The sequence below is a fragment of the Lithobates pipiens genome, unplaced genomic scaffold (assembly GCF_037356315.1).
Source record: "Lithobates pipiens isolate NorthernLeopardFrog02 unplaced genomic scaffold, aLitPip1_a1.2 Scaffold_19, whole genome shotgun sequence".
Classification (NCBI taxonomy): Eukaryota; Metazoa; Chordata; class Amphibia; order Anura; family Ranidae; genus Lithobates; species Lithobates pipiens.
Window position 1 is genome coordinate 161,396,728 of NW_027507764.1, and position 18,712 is coordinate 161,415,439.

At 41.4% G+C, this 18,712-nt stretch overlaps 1 protein-coding gene across 14 annotated transcripts in view; it reads right to left on the reverse strand.

Annotated features, from left to right (window-relative positions):
* Positions 1-18,712, reverse strand: part of NEK10 (NIMA related kinase 10) — a 487,578-nt gene that overhangs the window by 270,720 nt on the left and 198,146 nt on the right. The gene's annotated exons all lie outside the window — the stretch shown is intronic.

An 18,712-nucleotide genomic window follows, 5' to 3' on the forward strand; every position in this document is an offset into this window, starting at 1 on the left:
TAATGCACCTTGTAAAAAACACACCATATGCACAATAAAATTGTGGTGAAATCTCCATTACCGGCCAATATGTTTCAGCCGTCGAAATTTTGATTCATCTCTATTTGCAGTCGTTTTTTATAACTGTTTTTCTATTACTTGTTTTTAGAAAATGTTATACAGTATATAAAACAAAATATTTTTTACTCATTTATGTTACAGCAATAGCCCTTTACAGGGAAGAGTGAACTATTTACATCAGGTCATGCTCTTCATGTTGTTTACTAAACACTATAATAATACACTACAGTACAGTACAATAATTTCTAGTGAATATATATAAATATATATATATATATATAGAGCCAAGGATAGCCACTGCACTCTATGTGTGGGGTAAATACCTAAATGTCGCAAAGAAATTCATACAAATCAAATGTATAGAGGCACTTATTGGTCTTGCAGGAGATAACTCATATTGTTGTCAATGTTTCGATGAAGCTCAGTCCACCTTTCTCAAGACGCTACAACATGGAAGTAAACAGACTAATAAACTCAAAGACCCACCCACCAACAACACCCTCTGGTGATGACAAAATAGTGCAAGGGTAAAAAGACACAAACAGGGTAGAGGTCAAGGAAAGATTATGAAAGGAAAATGACAATAGTCCATCAAAAAGCAAAATATACATCCTAGCTTGAATAAAGCTATACAGAAACGGCACCTACAATGGCCACCACTGCACTGGTGCTGGCTTAAGTTGAAAACTACAGTTTTGTTTAATCTTTGGCAGTGGTGGCTGGTGGTAAAAAAAATTATGAGGGGGCAAACAGTGCACCCACACATAGTGCTGTGCAATAGGTGAAATGGTGGGCCTGGGCAAAGCAACAACAGGAAAACGTCTACTGTAAGAAGCAGTATTAAGAAATTGTAAAAGTATTTCCTTTAATTATACAAAAAAGGGCCAAGCTCCACCTTCTATTTCTACTTCTAATTGCGTTTTGCAGTCAAGTTTTCTCAGGCTCCTTTCCCTGTTAATACACTAATACATAATATATATATATATATATATATATATATATATATATATATATATATATATATATATATATATATATATAAAATAGTATATAACATTGTAGCAAGTCACAAGGTGAAAGGCTGTAGTGGGGGGTGGGGGGGGGGGGCTATTCAGTGTCAGACATTTGTGGACACAGCCAAGACCACTAAGGCACAAGCCTATGCAATTATGTCATGTCAAAATCAGCCTAAACAAAGATGTGTCTGACATAAATGCAGATAAAGACATTATCAGGGGAGCACTGGGATCTCTGTGAGAGCTAATAAACACCTCCATCATTACATGGCATGCACACATTTAAAGCTGAACACAGTGGGACGGGATGCCAGGTCTGTTTTAATGTATATGTTTGGCCCTTTTTGTGTCCAAGAATCACGGCCAGTGTAAAATATGGCAGGTGTGTTTTATAGAGCAACAGAGAAAACAGCAGGACAAGCTAATGGTCATTATGATCATTTATCTGAGTAGAATCAGTACATTTCACTGAAAAGTACAATAAAATGATTTTATGAAATGGGACTAACACAGACTAATGAATCTTGAGTATGAGCTTGTGCTTAAGCAATTTATGATTTGTTATAATATGATTAAAAAAAAGCCAAATTAGATGCTTTAATTCCCAGTTAAAATAATCGGGACACATATCCCCATGATGTCCTTGTCTGTGGCTTTTATCCTTCCTGCCCAAGGAAAAAAGGATATCTTGGTGACAAATACAATGACTCAAGTCAATCTATAATCTACAAAAGAGGGAAAACAGAGAGTTAAAGTAAAATGCACAATATTGCAGGTAGGATATACATTGTAATTTAAATGTAGGGTAAGCTTTGGATACCTATTTAAAGAACCAGGCTCAAAGGAGCCTTAACTCATTGCTGGATGATTGCAGTGAGAAGTGGTCAAACTATTTATGTCAAATTGCATTTTGTTTTGTCCACTGCAAACTGTAGAACCGTGGCCTTCACATGTTCTTACTATAAATCAACGTAGCAGTTCAAAGAAAAGTCAGGGCTGTTCAACAAATGTAATCTTAACAATAAGAAATGTCTCGGATTGTAAAAGCAGTATTATTGTTATAACATTCATGTGGAAAAAATATATATGCACTTTATTCTATACAGTGGGGAAAATAATTATTTGATCCCCTGCAGATTTTGTACATTTGGCCACTTACAAAGTGAAGGGTCTATAATTTTTATCATAGGTGTATTTTAAATGATAGAGACTGAATATCAACCAAAAATCCAGAAAACACACAAAAGAAATGACATAAATACAGTTGCAATTCAGTGAGTAAAATAAGTATTTGATGCCCAAGCAGGTGACGAGCTTTGCACACATCTCAGGAGTCATTTTGGTTCACTCTTCTTTACAGATCATCTCTAAATCTTTATGGTTTCTTGGCTGTCTCTTGGCAACTCAAAGTTTCAGCTCTCTCCATAAATTTTCTATAGGATTAAGCTCCGGAGATTGACTAGGCCACTCAATGACCCTAATGTGCTTCTTCTTGAGCCACTCCTTTGTTGCCGGTATGTTTTGGGTAATTGTCATGCTGGAAGACCCATCCACGACCCATCTTCAGTATTCTGGCTGAGGGAAGAAGGTTCTTATCTACGATATTACAATACATGGCCCTGTCCATTGGCCCCTTGATGCGGCAAAGTCGGCCTTTAACTTTAGCAGAAAAGCAACTTCAAAGCATAATGTTTCCACCTCTGTGCTTGACTGTAGGGATGTGTTCTCAGGGTCATAATCAGCATTTTATTCCTCCAAATACGGTGAGTCGCGTTAATGCCAAAGAGCTCAATTTTGGCCTCATCTGACCAAAGCCCTTTCTCCCAATCCTTCTCTGAATCATTTAGATGTTCATTGGCATGACTGTAATGGCATGACTGTAAATAATCCCCTGCAAGGTAATGTCGTAATGTGATAGTATGCATTGCAAACTAGCAAATTATGAAATACTTACCTTAAAACGAAGCCCTAAAGTGGTGCACTGTCACTGCTGACAGGGCTTCCATCTTCTTCCAATCTTCATTCTGGGTTCACTGGCTCCAGTCATTTGAATGGCTGAGCCACGATGACATCACTCCGGCGCATGAGCACAGGAGTCACATCTTACGGCACAGGGGCGGCATGGTTATGCTGCCCATTCAGAGTGTGTGCGCCAGTGACATCACCTCTGCAATCAGTGTGAATATCTCTTAAATAGTTTAATAGTTTAGGAGATATTCACTGTACCTATAGGTAGGCCTTATCACCTGTATGTGCAAGTTCAAAAGTGAAGTTTACTATTGCTTTAAAGTTCACTTAAATCCAAGAAGTGAAAAATGTCTATGTCAGCAAGAATAGTAAGGAATGTTCAGTGTGCTTAACATGTACTGTGGAAATATGTGTTTTTTTTTTAATCCTCCGAGAAAAATAGAAATGCACTTCCTGGTCTATGAGGATGCCTGGGCAGTGGCACTCCTTTTCCTAAAGCCTCACAGCTGTATATCTGCAGTGTGTGTTCTTAGGCACTGCCGCTTGTGTTTGCTAGTTTAAGAAGATTTGGAGTGAGATGTGGTGGTGTCACTATTGTGCTGCTCACTTTTCCCCCATGGGAGGTTCTAAGATAAGGAAACACAGCCCTGCCTGTACCAGTGTTACTCCCTCCACACAGATACAGCGCAGAATACGACATGGTATGTCAGTAATGCAAAAAGATCAGCTGCAGGCAGACCACAGACAATATTGATTTATATTCCTTTGTCAGTTGCCTACTTTTTAGCGGGGGACAGCTTCCAGAGTTCAACTGATTGTAAAGGTTTTTTTTTTCTTTTTTTTTTTAAATAACAAACATGTCATACTTACCTGCTCTGTGCAAGGGTTTTGCACAGGGCAGCCTTGATTCTCATGTTCTGGGGTTGCCCCAGCGGCATTTCTGGCTCCTCCTCTTCATCAGGTGCCCCTACGGAGAGCCGCTTTCCATGGGGGCACCCATGCGGGCCCGCTCACGAGTCCTGCTGGTGTCCCATTGACACAGATGGCAGGACTCGCCCCCCCCCTGTCACTGGATTTGATTGACAGCAGCAGGAGCCAATGGCTCCTACTGCTATCAATCTATCCAATGAGGACAGAGACAGCAGCAGTTGCTGGGTTCGTGCACATCACTGAATGAGTGAGTGAGTGAAATATTTGTATAGCACACAAGGCGAACTGAATCGCCTCAAGGCGCTGTGAAGAGCTTAGTTGTCCAACTTCTAGAAGAGGAAGGTCTTGAGTTTTTTCCCAAAGGCTTGGTGTTTTTTTTCCAGGCGGATGTTGGTTGGTAGCGCGTTCCATAGCCGTGGTCCTTGGACAGCGAATCTCCGTTCCCCCGTAGATTTGTACCGAGATTTGGGAACGAGGAGGAGGTTTTTGTTAGATGATCCAAGACTCCGGTTTGGTGTGTAGTGTTTTATTTTCTCAATTAGGTATTGAGGAGCATCTCTATGCACGCATTTGTGGGTGAGGCAGAGGGTCTTGAATGTGATCTGATTCTTTACGGTTAGCCAGTGTAGGTTCCTCAGGGAAGGGGAGATTGATTCCCATGTTTTTTTCCTGTTATCAGCCTTGCCGCCGTGTTTTGAATAAGTTGTAATCACGCAAGTTGATATTGGTGTAATCCTATGTACAGTGAGTTTGCGTAGTCAAGTCGTGAGTTAATGACTGATCCAACTACCACTGCTTTGTCATTCTTTGCGATAAAAGGGATGAGTCTGGGTAGCAGGCGTAGCAGATGGTGAGAACCACTGATTACTGCTCCTACTTGTGCATCCATTGACATTTGTGAGTCAAAGATGACCCCAAGACTCTTGGCCTTAGTCTTTGGGGAGATGGTCTGCCCAAAGATGGTGGGTGGTGTCCAAGAGGTCTTGGTTCGTGGATTATGGTTTGCTTGAAGGATAAGATCACTGGATTGGATCACTGGATCACTGGATTGGGCTCAGGTAAGTAAAAGGGGGGCTCTGAGGGAAGCTGCAGCACAAAAAGTTTTTCACCTTAATGCAAAGAATGCATAAAGGTAAAAAAACCTAAAGACTTTACAACCCCTTTCATTTCTTTTAAAGTAACTATGTGTGCAGTTAGGTTATGAAAGCAGAGTCTAATGCCTTCTCATTGATAGCTGGTGGGAGTTTGGTGATGAGTAATAAGCCATGTAAGACTGTATGATTACATGGAAGTTTCCTTCCATTATGGTATACCCCCTACGCTCACGTATTTCTGTGTTTATATGTTTTTTTTTTTATATGTTAAGTGTATAATAATTTTCAGTGTATTAAATAACAAATGTGTTTGTTATTCATCTCAGTTCAAAGGTTTCTTTTGCATTTGCTAGGTAAGTGCATGCCTTATTACCAGTGGAACATTTTACTGAAACCGTCATTATTGAAATACAAGCTTTAAGCCTTTCCATATTGAATAAAACAAGACCTCTCCAATGGTTAATAAGTACTTTTTCCTCCCACTACATAGGAAATGGATACAAACCATGGCAAAGGCATAGTTCAATTTCATTTCAAAATTATTTTTTATTCATAAAATGTATGGAGTGTAGGGGGGTTCTAAAAGCTGTAATCAGCGATATACGTACAAAGGCTGTAGAAGTTACAGCAGAGACTAGACCCCTAGGCAAATCTCAGGTCATCATGCTAAAAGGCATTAACGACCAGCCCTCTGATTAACATAAACTATTTGACTTTAAAACAGCCATGCCATTAAATAAAACTGCCAGGTTATTTTTTAGGGTGGACTTTCCTGAAGTAAACACATCTATTTGACCAATAGCATCAATACTATTTTACCACTGTAGCTATTAAAGTGTTACTAAACCCTTAGCAGAAAAATCAAACAGTCTGCATATTCAGTAAAGCATGCTTGTTATACTCACTGTGGAACCTAAGGGTTTAATCCTCTGCATTGTGTAAAAAAGGGCTGTTTGATCCCGTCTTCGTTGATACTCCCCTTCTTTTACTATCCCCAATCCATCTGCTGATAGAACAGAGCCCTTGGGGGCACTCTGCACATGCTCAGTTTGGTGTGTATTGCTAGAGAGGTTTTTTTTTGGGGGGGGGTGCATGTGATCAGCAGAGGGCCAATCAGTCAGAGGTCATGCAGCCGCATAGAACAGTCAGAGGAGAATGAAAACTCCTCCTACAAGCTTTAACCAGTGCTCAGCCGGACACTGATATAAGTCACAAGACTGCTATATACTGCTGATAATTAAAAATATTTAGCAGTTCATATTTATTAAAATAATGGCATTTTCATGTTCTGTGTACTGTAGGAGACCAGATATAGTGAGTGCAGGGTCCTGGGCTCAATAGCACTTTAACTAATAATGAATGAAATCTGAATGAACTATAACTATATTGTTAATTTACGATACTCATGATATGATGCTCATTATGATCTGTAAACTTCCCTTTTTTTTTTCTCTTGAAATTCAATAAAAAGATTTAACAAGGAAATCTGAATGAACAGCTTTTAGGTTGTGCGTGCTTTCCTCGTTGGAAATATATCTGCCAGAATAAATCTACTGTCTACAAAAAAGAACTGCATCACCTACCTGATCATTAAACATTACATTTTTCTACAGACAAGTATATAGATGCACACACTTGTCTCCTATGTGTGTACATGTCTATACTTTATCATGGGAAATCATGAACTAATAGCCAAGAACATTTTTACTGACTTTGCACAAAAGATGCCTGCTGGGGACTGAAAGTCATGCCTATAACAAATGCAATGTACCTTTAGGCTAGTACACAATGTGTTCTAGAAGTAAAAAATGTCTAATTGGTTGATATGATTTAGTGTGCTTATAGTCACTGCATTTTGCACTACCTTATTAATAATCCTGAAAATATACAGTATGTGTTTCCCCTCTCATCTTTTGCTACTGCTAGGAACTTGTAAGAAAAATGTAAAGCTCATGAGAGAAATATTATGATGACTAGGGATGCACCGATACCATTTTTTTTAAGCACTCACCCATACCAATTACCGATACATACCGCATCTGTTTTGTGTACACTTCAGCTGTCAGCAATAATACAAAGCATTAAAAAGTTATTTAACTACTAGCTGCCCACTGGCTGTCATATGACAACCAGGCGGCGCAGCTCTCGCTCTGGGAGGACGTCATATTTAAACATGGTATGCGAACGATCGTGCACGTGCATCCCTGTTCCTTGGCGGCGTGTCATGGAGATACCGCTCGCCACCGAGGGGAGTGAACAGCCATTGGGCATGGCTGTTTACAACGTGATCGCCTGTGATGAAGTCACGGCTGATCACATGTGGTACCGCCCCAATTTGCACAGCGCATGCACGTGATCAGGAGCACTCCGCGTGTGCACGTCGTGGCAGTGTGTTCCCAGGAACACGGCTCGTCACCGACGCTGGTAAATGGCAGCTGTTTACCACGTGATCGGCTGTGAGCCTTTCACAGCCTATCACTAAATGTCAATAAACCGCGAGGAGGAGACTGAGGTAACATCTCGTTATCACCTACAGTGTACACCAATCACCCTGATTGCACCCCCACCAATAAAGAGGATCTGTCACCACCCATCAAAGTACCTGTCACAGTTCATCTGAGCATCTGTCACAGTCCATCAGCGTAGTACCTGTCACAGTCCATCAGAGTACCCGAGTACCTGTCAAAGTCCATCAGCATACCTGAGTACCTGTCACAGTCCATAAGAGTACATGAGTACCGGTCACAGTTCATCTGAGTATCCGAGTACCAGTCACACTCCATCTGAGTACCCGAGTACCTTTCCCAGTCCATCTGAGTACCCAAGTACCTGTCACAGTCAGTACCTGAATACCTTTCACAGTCCAAATGAGTACCTCAGTACCTGTCACAGTTCATTTGAGTACCCGAGTACCTGAGTACCTGTCACAGTCCATATGAGTACCTGAGTACCTGTCACAGTCAATATGAGTACCGAGTACCTGAGTACCTGTCATCACCCTTCATAGTACCCGCATACCAGTCACCAGCCCATCAGATTACCCAAGTACTTATCTGTAGCCCATCAGAGTACCGAGTACTTGAGTACCTGTCACCACCCTTCATAGTACCCGGATACCAGTCACCAGCCCATCAGAGTACCCAAATACCTATCTGTAGCCCATCAGAGTACCCAAGTACCTGTCACCAGGCCATTAGAGTACCCGAGTACTTATCACCAGCCCATCAGAGTACCCGAGTACCTGTCTGTAGCTCATCAAGTTACCTGAGTACCTGTCTCCAGCCCATCAGAGTACCCGAGTACCAGTCACCAGCCCATCAGTGTACCCGAGTACCTGTTTTCAGCTCATCAAGTTACCTGAGTACCTGTCTCCAGCTCATCAGAGTACCCGAGTACCTATCTGCAGCCCATGCCTCATAGAATATACGTTGGGGTGTTTGCTTTCCAAAATAGGGTAATTTTGTTGTGGGTAATTCCACTGGGCTGGTGCTCAAGGACCCCTTAAAATTGTGATAGATAGGAATGAAATGAGATGTGTCATTTATGATCCTAGAATGCCTGAAGGTACTACTTCAATGTTGGGCCTCTGTATGTGGCCAGGCTGTGTAAAAGTCTCACACATGTGGTATCACCATACTCAGGAAGAGTAGCAGAATGTATTTTGGGGTGTCATTTTTTCCCACATTTTCCAAAAACTTCTGGAAAGAAATGAACTGTTCAAAAGACTCATAATGCCTCACAGATTATACGTTGGGGTGTTTGCTTTCCAAAATGGGGTCATTTTGTTGGCAATTCCATTGTCCTGGTGCTCCAGGGCCTTCAAATATGTAATAGGTGGTTGAGAAATTAGATGTGTCATTTATGCTCGTAGAACACCTGAAGGTGCTACTTCAATGTTGGGCCTTTATATGTGGCCGGGCTGTGTAAAAGTCTCACACATGTGGTATCACCATACTCGGGAAGAGTAGCAGAATGTATTTTGAGGTGTAATTTGTTGTATGCATATGCTGTGTGTGAGAAATAACCTGATAATATGACAATTTTGTAAAAAAAAAAAAAAATAATAATCTTCATTTTGCAAAGGATTGTGGGAAAAAATTACAACTTAAAAAAACTCACCATGCTACTTACTTAATGTGTACTTTCTAAAAAGGGGTAATTTGGGGGGGGGGGGGGTATTTGTACTTTCCTTACTTGTTAGTGCCTCAAGAAATGAGATACACCGAATGTGCTGAATGCCTGATCAGATGTGATCAATTTTCAGTGATTGGCACCATAGTTTGTAGACTCTATAACTTTCACAAAGACCGAATAATATACACTAATTTGGGTTATTTTTACCAAACATATGTAGCAGTATAAATTTTGCCCAAAATTTATGAAAAAAAATTACTAATTAGCAAAATTTTATGACAGAAACAAAAAAAATATTTTTTTTCACAAAATATACGGTCTTTTTTTATTTATAGCATAAAAAATAAAAAACCCACTAGTGATTAAATATCACCAAAAGAAAGCTCTATTTGTGTGAAAAAAAGGACACACGTTTCATATGAGTACAGTGTTGCATGAGTAATTGTCATTAAAACTGTGAGAGCACTGAAAGCTGAAAATTGGTCTGGGCAGGAAGGGGGTGTAAATGCACTGTATTGAGATGGTTAAAAATTAAATACTTTTTTTTGCGCTTTTTTCAATGTAAAACATGTAAATATATTTTAAAGGTGTAAAAATATTAACAAACAAAGCAAGCAAAAAAAAGTTTAAATTATTAATAGTTTATAATATAGAAGTGAACAAAAAAAATCAGCAGAAAAATAATATTTAAATGGTGAAGGAGAATAAGGAGTTAAATAAGGGGCTAAAACAGAGGAATATTAAATTTAAAAAAAAAATTTTTTTTACTAGACAGGTTGCTTTAAAGTGGATGTAAACCCACTCTCATTCTTTCTAAACTACTGGCATAGTAGTTATCTATAAGCCCTTGTACACACGGTCGGACTTTTTCCAATCATTCGCAGAGAATTCCGATCAGACAAAGTGCCACGCATGCTCAGATCAAAGTACAAGAGCAAAGCTATTGGCTACTAGGCTGAACGTAGTCCCGTCGGAACGAACGAACGTCATCACGTTCCGAACGATTGGATTTTCCGACAGCTTTGCCTGTGTATGCAACACCAGTTTAGGACAAAATCAGAATCTCTGACCGTGTGTACAAGCCTAAGGATATACAGGCCTCCTGCATGTATCCTTACCTGTCAAATGTCTCCCCTCTGTCTGTTAAGCGACCTTTTGCTATGATCACTAACATCCAGTTAAAATCCACAAAAGTCACCACATGACTTCAGCATGCCCAATCATGCTGAGGTGTGGAGCAGCCAATCCTGGGAGAGCTGGAGAAGAAAGGATGAGGAGATCTGAAGTACACAGAATGTCTCTCTCAGGCTCATGCATGCGATATGTAAATCACCTGTCACTCACAGCAAGGGGGAAGAACTGACTTCTATTTCTCTGTGTGTCAGTTTTTATCTCACTGAAAAAAGATAAGAGGACTGCTCAGAGCTGGATTCATTCTTCATGGCAAGACTGGGCACAGATGACATGAAACACCATACTGTACAAGGTGCAAGCCTTAATTTGAAAAAAAAAAATTGTGTTTAAATACCCCGTATTGAAACCTGCTAATGAATATACTGTAACAGAAAATGTGAAAGTGCAGTTTAGTGAGCTTGTATAAACAGAACCTCAGAGTAACTAATCTACAGAAATATGGCTACATACATAAATGCTTTGCGAAGAGAGGGAAGCATCAAAGAGCTGCTTCAGTTTCTTCCTCTATACATGCCTTATTGCATGGCGCTATACATGACTTCTAATTTTAGCAATTAGAAATACTACAGGCAACTCAAGCCAATGGATTGAGGTAGTCTTCTCTACTACCCCTGCAAGTCTCAGTTTTTCCCTCAACAATGTTGCATAAAATTGTCATAATCAGTTTCTTTATAAGCAACACAGTGAAAACTGATGGGATCCCGCAGTGTTACTATACAGGAGGGACTTTTGTATGGGGAGGAAAGGGAAAGGAGAGGGGTAAATTGAAAGAAAAGAGAAAAGTTGATTCAAGGCTAATTCATGGATGTTTCTATTATGCAAATTCCACTTTGCAATTCAGCTTTAGTTAGTTATGTTAAAATTCCGAAAACTTGGTAAGCATATGCAGTTGACTTTTCTGTTGAAGATGAACATCGGCGATCCAGGGGCATTCCATAAACTACAAGTAGCCCTCGGCAAAAAGTCAGACACTAGAATGTGTATGTCCTGCAATTAAGCCTGGGGGGGAGGGGGAATGTGGTCCCTGAACCTAGATGCACAAGATCACCATATCCTTCTTAATCTGAATGGAGTGGTACAATCTTAACCCTACCTTAGGTTTAGTTTGGCTTCTGGTTGTTGATCCTAGATTTGAAATCCCCAGAATCCCTTTTGCACATGATTCTCTTCCATCCAGGGCCACATTTACTGGGCTGCGTTCCGGAGGGAACTGAACATTCCTTCCTTCACGTATTAAACATTGCCCTATATTGTGCCCAATAGTACTCTACCCAAGTTTAGATGTATCTTTCCTATACAAGAACTATAAAACAGGATATGCGGTGGATAGGCTATTGGGGCCATCGTCCTTTTACTTACAGTGAAATATTGTTGCATTGTTGTTTAAGTTTCGTATGACACCTGCAGACTGGTAGCAAGGTTATTCTCCCTCTTGATGCTGTTGACCTGTTTCTTATCAGTCAGGCTTATCCCCCCTGTCTTGCTGTTCCCTGTTAAACTACTGTATGCAAGTTCCTCCTTATTGCAGCAGCATATGATTCCAGACATTCCCACTGTCCCCCTACAGCAGGCTTTTAAACTAGTCTGCTGACCGACCATCCAGCCCACTGTATTATAGGTGCATGGGTACTTCCACTTCCACCTCTGGTACCTTCTTTTATCTTTATCTTGTGATATCCACAAATTCTTTTCTCTCTCTTGTTCTCCCTACTCCTACTCTCTGGGTCTCCTACCCCTTTTCATCCCTGTTATTTTCATATCTCTGATCTTTTTCCCTCTCACCCCCCCCCCTTCTTTTCCTTAATTTCTCTCTCCCCCCCTTCTCTTTACCTTCCCTCTCCCCTATCTTTCTCTTTTCCCACTCTCTTCTTCTCCCCACTCCCCTGTCCTACTATCTCCTCCCCCTCATCCCTATTCCCCACCCCTCAAACCCTTTCCCCACCCCTCGACTACATTAGTTCTTCCTTAAGCTCAACCGCCTCGGTATAGGCAGGTACTCCGTAAACGAAGGCAAGTGAAAATACTGTCTCATAATTCCTCTCTTCACTCCCCTCGCACCATGCAGAAAGACCCGAGAGCCCATGACTCTTTATTGTTGAAGTGTTTGTCGCTTAATGTAAAAGGCCTAAATGTATTACAAGTTATATCTGCCCTCACTAAGCAGAAAGCCCAGTTTATTTTCCTCCAGGAAACCCATTTCTGGCTGAACTCTATTCCCAAGATGACTAACCATCTTTATCATACAGCGGTCCACTCCACAAATCCTACTGCAAAGACTAAAGGGGCCTCCGTATTAATATCCAAGCCCGCTCCCTTCCAAATGTCAGACTCTCTAGTAGACCCGGAGGGTAGATTTGTTTTTATTAAAGGCCTATATGCCTCCAGGCCACTTACACTGGCAAACATTTATTCCCCAAATGAACATCAGGTTTCCTTCTTCAGGAAAATCTGTGATCTCTTATTCTACTTTAGGGAGGGCATGGTCCTTCTTGGTGGAGACTTTAATATTCCACTGAACCCTGCCATTGATACCGCTTCAGGTAGCTCTATGCTGTCCTCCCGAGCCCTTCGCCAAATCAAACTACAACTTCAGAATCTGGGGCTGCACGATACATGGTGCATGTTATTTCCCTTGGTCAAAGACTATACTTTCTACTCCAATCTATTTCAAAAATACTCACGCATAGACTATTTCTTCCTCTCCCAACCTGATCTGACTTATCTCACACATGCTTCTCACACATGCTTCAATAGACCCAATGTACCTATCAGATCATCACCCTATCTCGGTGATCCTGACCTTTCTGGACTCAGTCCGGAGAACTAAAATTTGGCGGTTAAATTCAGCCTTACTTAAGGATGTGGAATTTACCACACGCCTAGAATCTCTAATCCGCGAATACGTCATAGAAAATACTACTAATATCCCCAATCACCCTCTGGGAGGCACATAAATGTGTTATCCGGGGTGAACTAATGGCGCAAGCAGCGAAAGTCAAAAGACAACATCAGGATACTATAGTAAGAATAATTGATAAAATTAAACCACTAGAGGCCTCACACAAACACTCCCACTCGCAGCAGTCCCTACAAGAATTGTCCCATTATCGTTCCTTGCTACTAGAATAACCGGGGAAGCACACGAGACACCGATATGTCCTCCATCAGAGAGTTTTTTTACAAACAGGGCAATAAATGTGGGAGGATGTTGGCACGGGTAGTAAGTGCCTCCAGACCTTCCAAGACAATCCATCAAAGTCAAAATTTACAAGGTACGTCCCTGTCTAAAAATGAAGATATTGCAAGATGCTTTGAACAATATTATAAAAAAAACTATATAATCTAAAATCTACCACCCAGAACCCAGATCAGGAAGAAAGGAGATCAGAAGCCATCAGAAACTTTCTAGCTCAATATTGCACGAAACCTCTTCCTCGGTCGTAAACTAAGGATATGGAGCAACCCCTATCTATATCAGAGCTCCAAGTCACCTTGAAACAAATGAAAACGGGGAAGAGCCTGAGCCCTGATGGGTTTACATTGCAATACTACAAAATTATTTTCCACTGTGCTGTCCCCGAAGCTGATAACCACCTTCATTGCCATGGCAAGCCCCAAGACTTCGGTTGATCGCATGCTAGAGGCCCACATTATGGTCATACCAAAAGAAGGCAAAGATACCACGTAGGTACAGAATTATAGACCCATATCCCTCCTTAACCTGGATATTAAACTTTATGCCAAAATCTTAGCTAACAGATTGTCCCCGCTCCTACCCACCTTATCTCTTTAGACCAGGTGGGCTTTGTCCCAGGAAGGGAGGCCAGGGACAACACCATTAGAGCATTACATCTCCATCACTGGCTTACCACTTCGAAAATCCAAGGCTTTTTTTTATCCCTAGGCGCTGAGAAGGCATTTGACAGAGTGGCCTGGGAGTACATGCACGAGACTCTGAGGGCAATTGGCCTTCGTTCTCGCATGTTGGCCCATATCTTGGCTTTATATTCCTCTCCGAGTGTGAGCGTAAGAGTTAATGGCCACCTGTCAAACGCTTTCACCATAAGTAATGTTACCCGCCAGGGTTGTCCTTTGTCCCTCTTAATTTTTGTCCTGCTACTAGAACACTTCCTTAATAGACTAAGAGATAACCCCACTATTAAAGGTCTAGTGATATGAGACGGGGAGTATAAAGTGGCTGCCTTTGCGGACGACATCCTCCTGTCCCTCACCTCCCCACTCACTTCCATACCTAACTTGTTAAAAGATATAGAACACTTTGGGACCCTATCACATCTAAAGATCAACTACGTGAAATCGCAAGCCTTGAACGTCTCCCTCACAAATAAAGAGGTAGAATGTTGCCAGAGCTCCTTCCCCTTCTTATGGAATCAGAAGGCCATCACGTATCTGGGTATACGAATCACGGCAAAAATGACCAACCTATATAATGAGATCTTTCTGGTAGCCCTGAAAAAAGCCCAACATGATGTGAAAGAATGGGGAAATCTTAACGTCTTGTGGTTTGCCGATCGGCTCTTCTGAAAATCATAGTCCTACCGCGCCTTTTTTATTTTATCCAGTGCATTCCCATCAGCCTACCAACATCCTTCTTTGCACCATACAAGCAGGCATCTTCACTGTTTATATGGAGGAATTCTCCACCTCGTATTAAATACACTCGTCTTACACACCCAAAATTCAGAGGTGGTATTTGGCTACCGGACTTTTATAAATACTTCCTGGCAAGTCATCTAGCTCGAATCATTGATTGGAACATTCATGAGGCTGGAAAGGTCTGGGTAACCCTATAAAAATCATTCACACGACTCTCCCTTGGATCCCTACCCTGGTTACTGCCCCGACATTGGCCACCAGAGATCTTGGCACACCCTCTTATTTATCAGTCCCTTAGCGCCTTCAGACGGGTAACAAAAACTGCAACAATATCCTCTGTCCCTGGTCCCCTAACCCCACTGAGGGGTAATCTGCGAGTCTCGACCTCCTTTCTCAGTCAGGAATGGCCATATGACAAAGTTCTAGCACATCAATTCTTTGCCCGCAGCTCTTCCCACTCTTATGAGGACTTAGTAGCTTCCTCCCGCTCTAACTCCTTCCCATTTTGGTTGTATAGACAGATTTCCTGTCCACTCAGGCAACCACCATACTCATCTAACCAAAACAGAATATTATAAGTCCTTGGCCATGCATATGGTGAATGCGGCGAGACTATGCATTCCGGTGCATTGGCGATCCACACACACTCTGACGATTGGCAAATGGTTCTTGAGCATTTCCAAAATAGAGGAATGGAAGAGTTAGTGCACATTTCCCAAGAGCGTATCCAAAAATTTACAACAACATGGGCCTGTTGGACTCACTTTAAATCAACATTGCGTTTCCAAGCCTATGGCTCTTAACCCCCCTGACGGTATTCCCGAGTCTGGCTCGGGTGGAATTTTTATACCAAAAGCGGTATCCATGAGCCAGACTTGGGACTGCATCGCTGGATAATTTTTATTATTGTTATATTATTATTTGGTATAATTATTTGTAGTTATTTATTATATTATAATTTATGATTTCATTTTTCAAACTTTATCATACCCGGGATGTCTGCTAGACTCTGGTTTGGACAGATTTAAGAGAGTTATTCCTAAGAATTACAGGACTACAATATAAAACGCCAAATTTTCATGCAAAATAATGGTACCGCTTTTAGCCCCTAAAATCCAAAATAATCGTACCGCCAGGGAGGTTAAACCATAAGCGCCACCAGCTTAGCTGTAGGTGGTAAAAGAAAATATACAGAGGCGGCTGGTTCACATTGGGGAATGAGCATGGACCCTGACAACCCCTATACCTTAAACTCCTTCCCTCCCTTGAGTATTGCCTCTCCCCCACTCCCTCCCCCTTTTTCTTGTTCTTGCTTGCTCTCTCTTACCTTCTCCTAGACTTCTTCTTATTCTCTCTTGATCTCTCCTACTTGCTCCCTCTATACCCTATTCTTCCACTTTCTCCCCTCTTTAATGGAACAAATTGTTCTTCCTCCACCCGTGATCAGAGATGGCTATATTGTTATATCTTACTAGTTTTGGATTTTGAAGCAGGATCTCCAGTTGGTTTAATAACCACTTAATATCCATGATATATATGTTGTGCCCTGGAATTTTGCATGCAATATCTCTGTGTTATGTTTTCGTTGTATAAGCTGTCTTTCTGCAAATATTAATAACATTTTTATGAAAAAAAAAAAAAGAAGAAAGAAACCTAAGGCTCACTTCAATACACATAACGCATACTACTATTTTATTTTCTGTGCAATCGAACAGAAGAGTTCCAATGAAAGTGTTTGTTACCCCAGTATTTCATATTCCTGATATGTGCCCGCTGTACCATGTACTTGTATGAAAAAATATCCTGCTCTCTTTGTATTGCTTCATTTGTGTCCCTGTCAGTCCTTCTGCTTTCCTATGAATAACTGATCACACTAAGCAGGAGAACAGACTGTGGTCAGTTCTCTAACTGTGCAGAGAACTCAGCCTTCTCTCTTTCAATGATCACACTTCTCTTTTCCCCCCAGCTCTTATGCAGCTGAGAACAGAAAAGTATTTATAATTTTTTTTATATCTATACACAAATGTTTTGCCTTTCATTTCTTATTTAAACTGAATGGGTTGTTTTACAAGGTGATCATTTACAATCACTTTAAGTTAATAAACCTGTCATTAGAGGAACACAAAGGCTGCAAAGACTGACCTTGTTATGAAAATGTTGGTTGCCTAGATATCAAGCTGGTTCTCAATGTCAATGAGTCAGAAAGTATTAAAGAGGAAGTAAACCCTGCAAAGGCAAAGCATAATGGACTACTATGCATCGCATAGTAGTCCATTATGTGTCACTTAGCTGACACAGGAGCCAGCGATGTCACCGCTGTCCCCTGTAGTCCAGCGCATCCATCTTCTCGGTGGGTCTCGCTGCTCCGCCACTGTCATTCGCATGCGCATGGGAGCAGACACGCGCGGCATCTTCGTCATTGACGGTGCTGTGCTCAGTGCACCTGCGCGCCGCTGTCTACGGCACATGCGCCGTAGACAGTGGTGCCTGTCTTTCGGCAAATATCTCCTAAACCGTGTAGGTTTAGGAGATATTACTTAATCTAGGCTTACCTATAGGTCAAAGTGTGTTGTAAGGGTTTACAACCACTTTAAAGCTATAGGAACAGCCTAGCAGCCAATCAACTAGCATTTTGAGAAGATAATCAACAATGGTAAACACAAGGTTCCTCTCACGACTTTAAAGTGTACAGCCAAAAATGCAATCTGTCCCCACTGACCAGGAAGGATACAATCAGTTTATCTATATTAAAGCGGAACTTCAGTCATTTTTTTCATCTTTCCATCTATTAAATCTTCTGCCCTTGTTGTTTTAACTTTGGATAGTAAAAAAACAAAATTCTGCCAGTACCTTATACAGCCCATTTCCTGTTTCTTGTCTGTTAAAATGCCTAAGCTTATGACATCATGCACAGCTCTCTCACTCTCCTGAGAGTTTGCAAGGAAAGTAGGGAGGATGAGTCATAAGAGGGCCAATGAGAGCTGCAGAGCTGGAGGTGTGCCTCTGTGTGTCTGTGTAAATCCAGGAAGTAAACAGGCATCAGCTTCAGCTGCCAACAGTTAAAATGTAGGGAGATTTCTACAGCATATTTGGTAAGTACAGAATCATAGTATACAGAAAATAATATGCAAAGTGGTTGGAGGGAAGCTTCAGGATGACAAAGATGTTTTTATTACAAATGATGTGAGCAGACTGCAGTTCCTCGTTAAAAGAGAAGTTCGGGAATTGAAAAAAAATAAACTGTCATACTTACCTAGGTGGATGTAGTATGGGTCTGATGCTGGATTTGTCCCCCCACTGCCTTAAAGACCCAGAACTTAGTGATCAAAGACTGCTGTTTGATCAGTTCTTGTTCTTTACTGAGCAGAGAGTTGGTGATTGTAAATCACCAGCTCTCTGCTCTGCCCCGCCAGTGCTCACTGGAGCGTTGGGCTGTGGAGAGGGCAGGGGCTGCTGGCTCAGACTCCCAGCAGCATGCCGATCAGGCATCTGGGTGGAACCTGACATTAAAAGTCAGGATTGATCCAGAGCCTGGTTGCAGGAGTGCAGAATGAAGTTTAAAGTGATTGTAAACCTCAGACATGAAATATGAACTATATCAGTGATGCCGAACCTTGGCACCCCATTTCCCATAATGCTCGTGCACTCTGAAGTGTAATTTAGCATCATGGGAAAGGCAGTTCCAAAAAATCTGGGGTG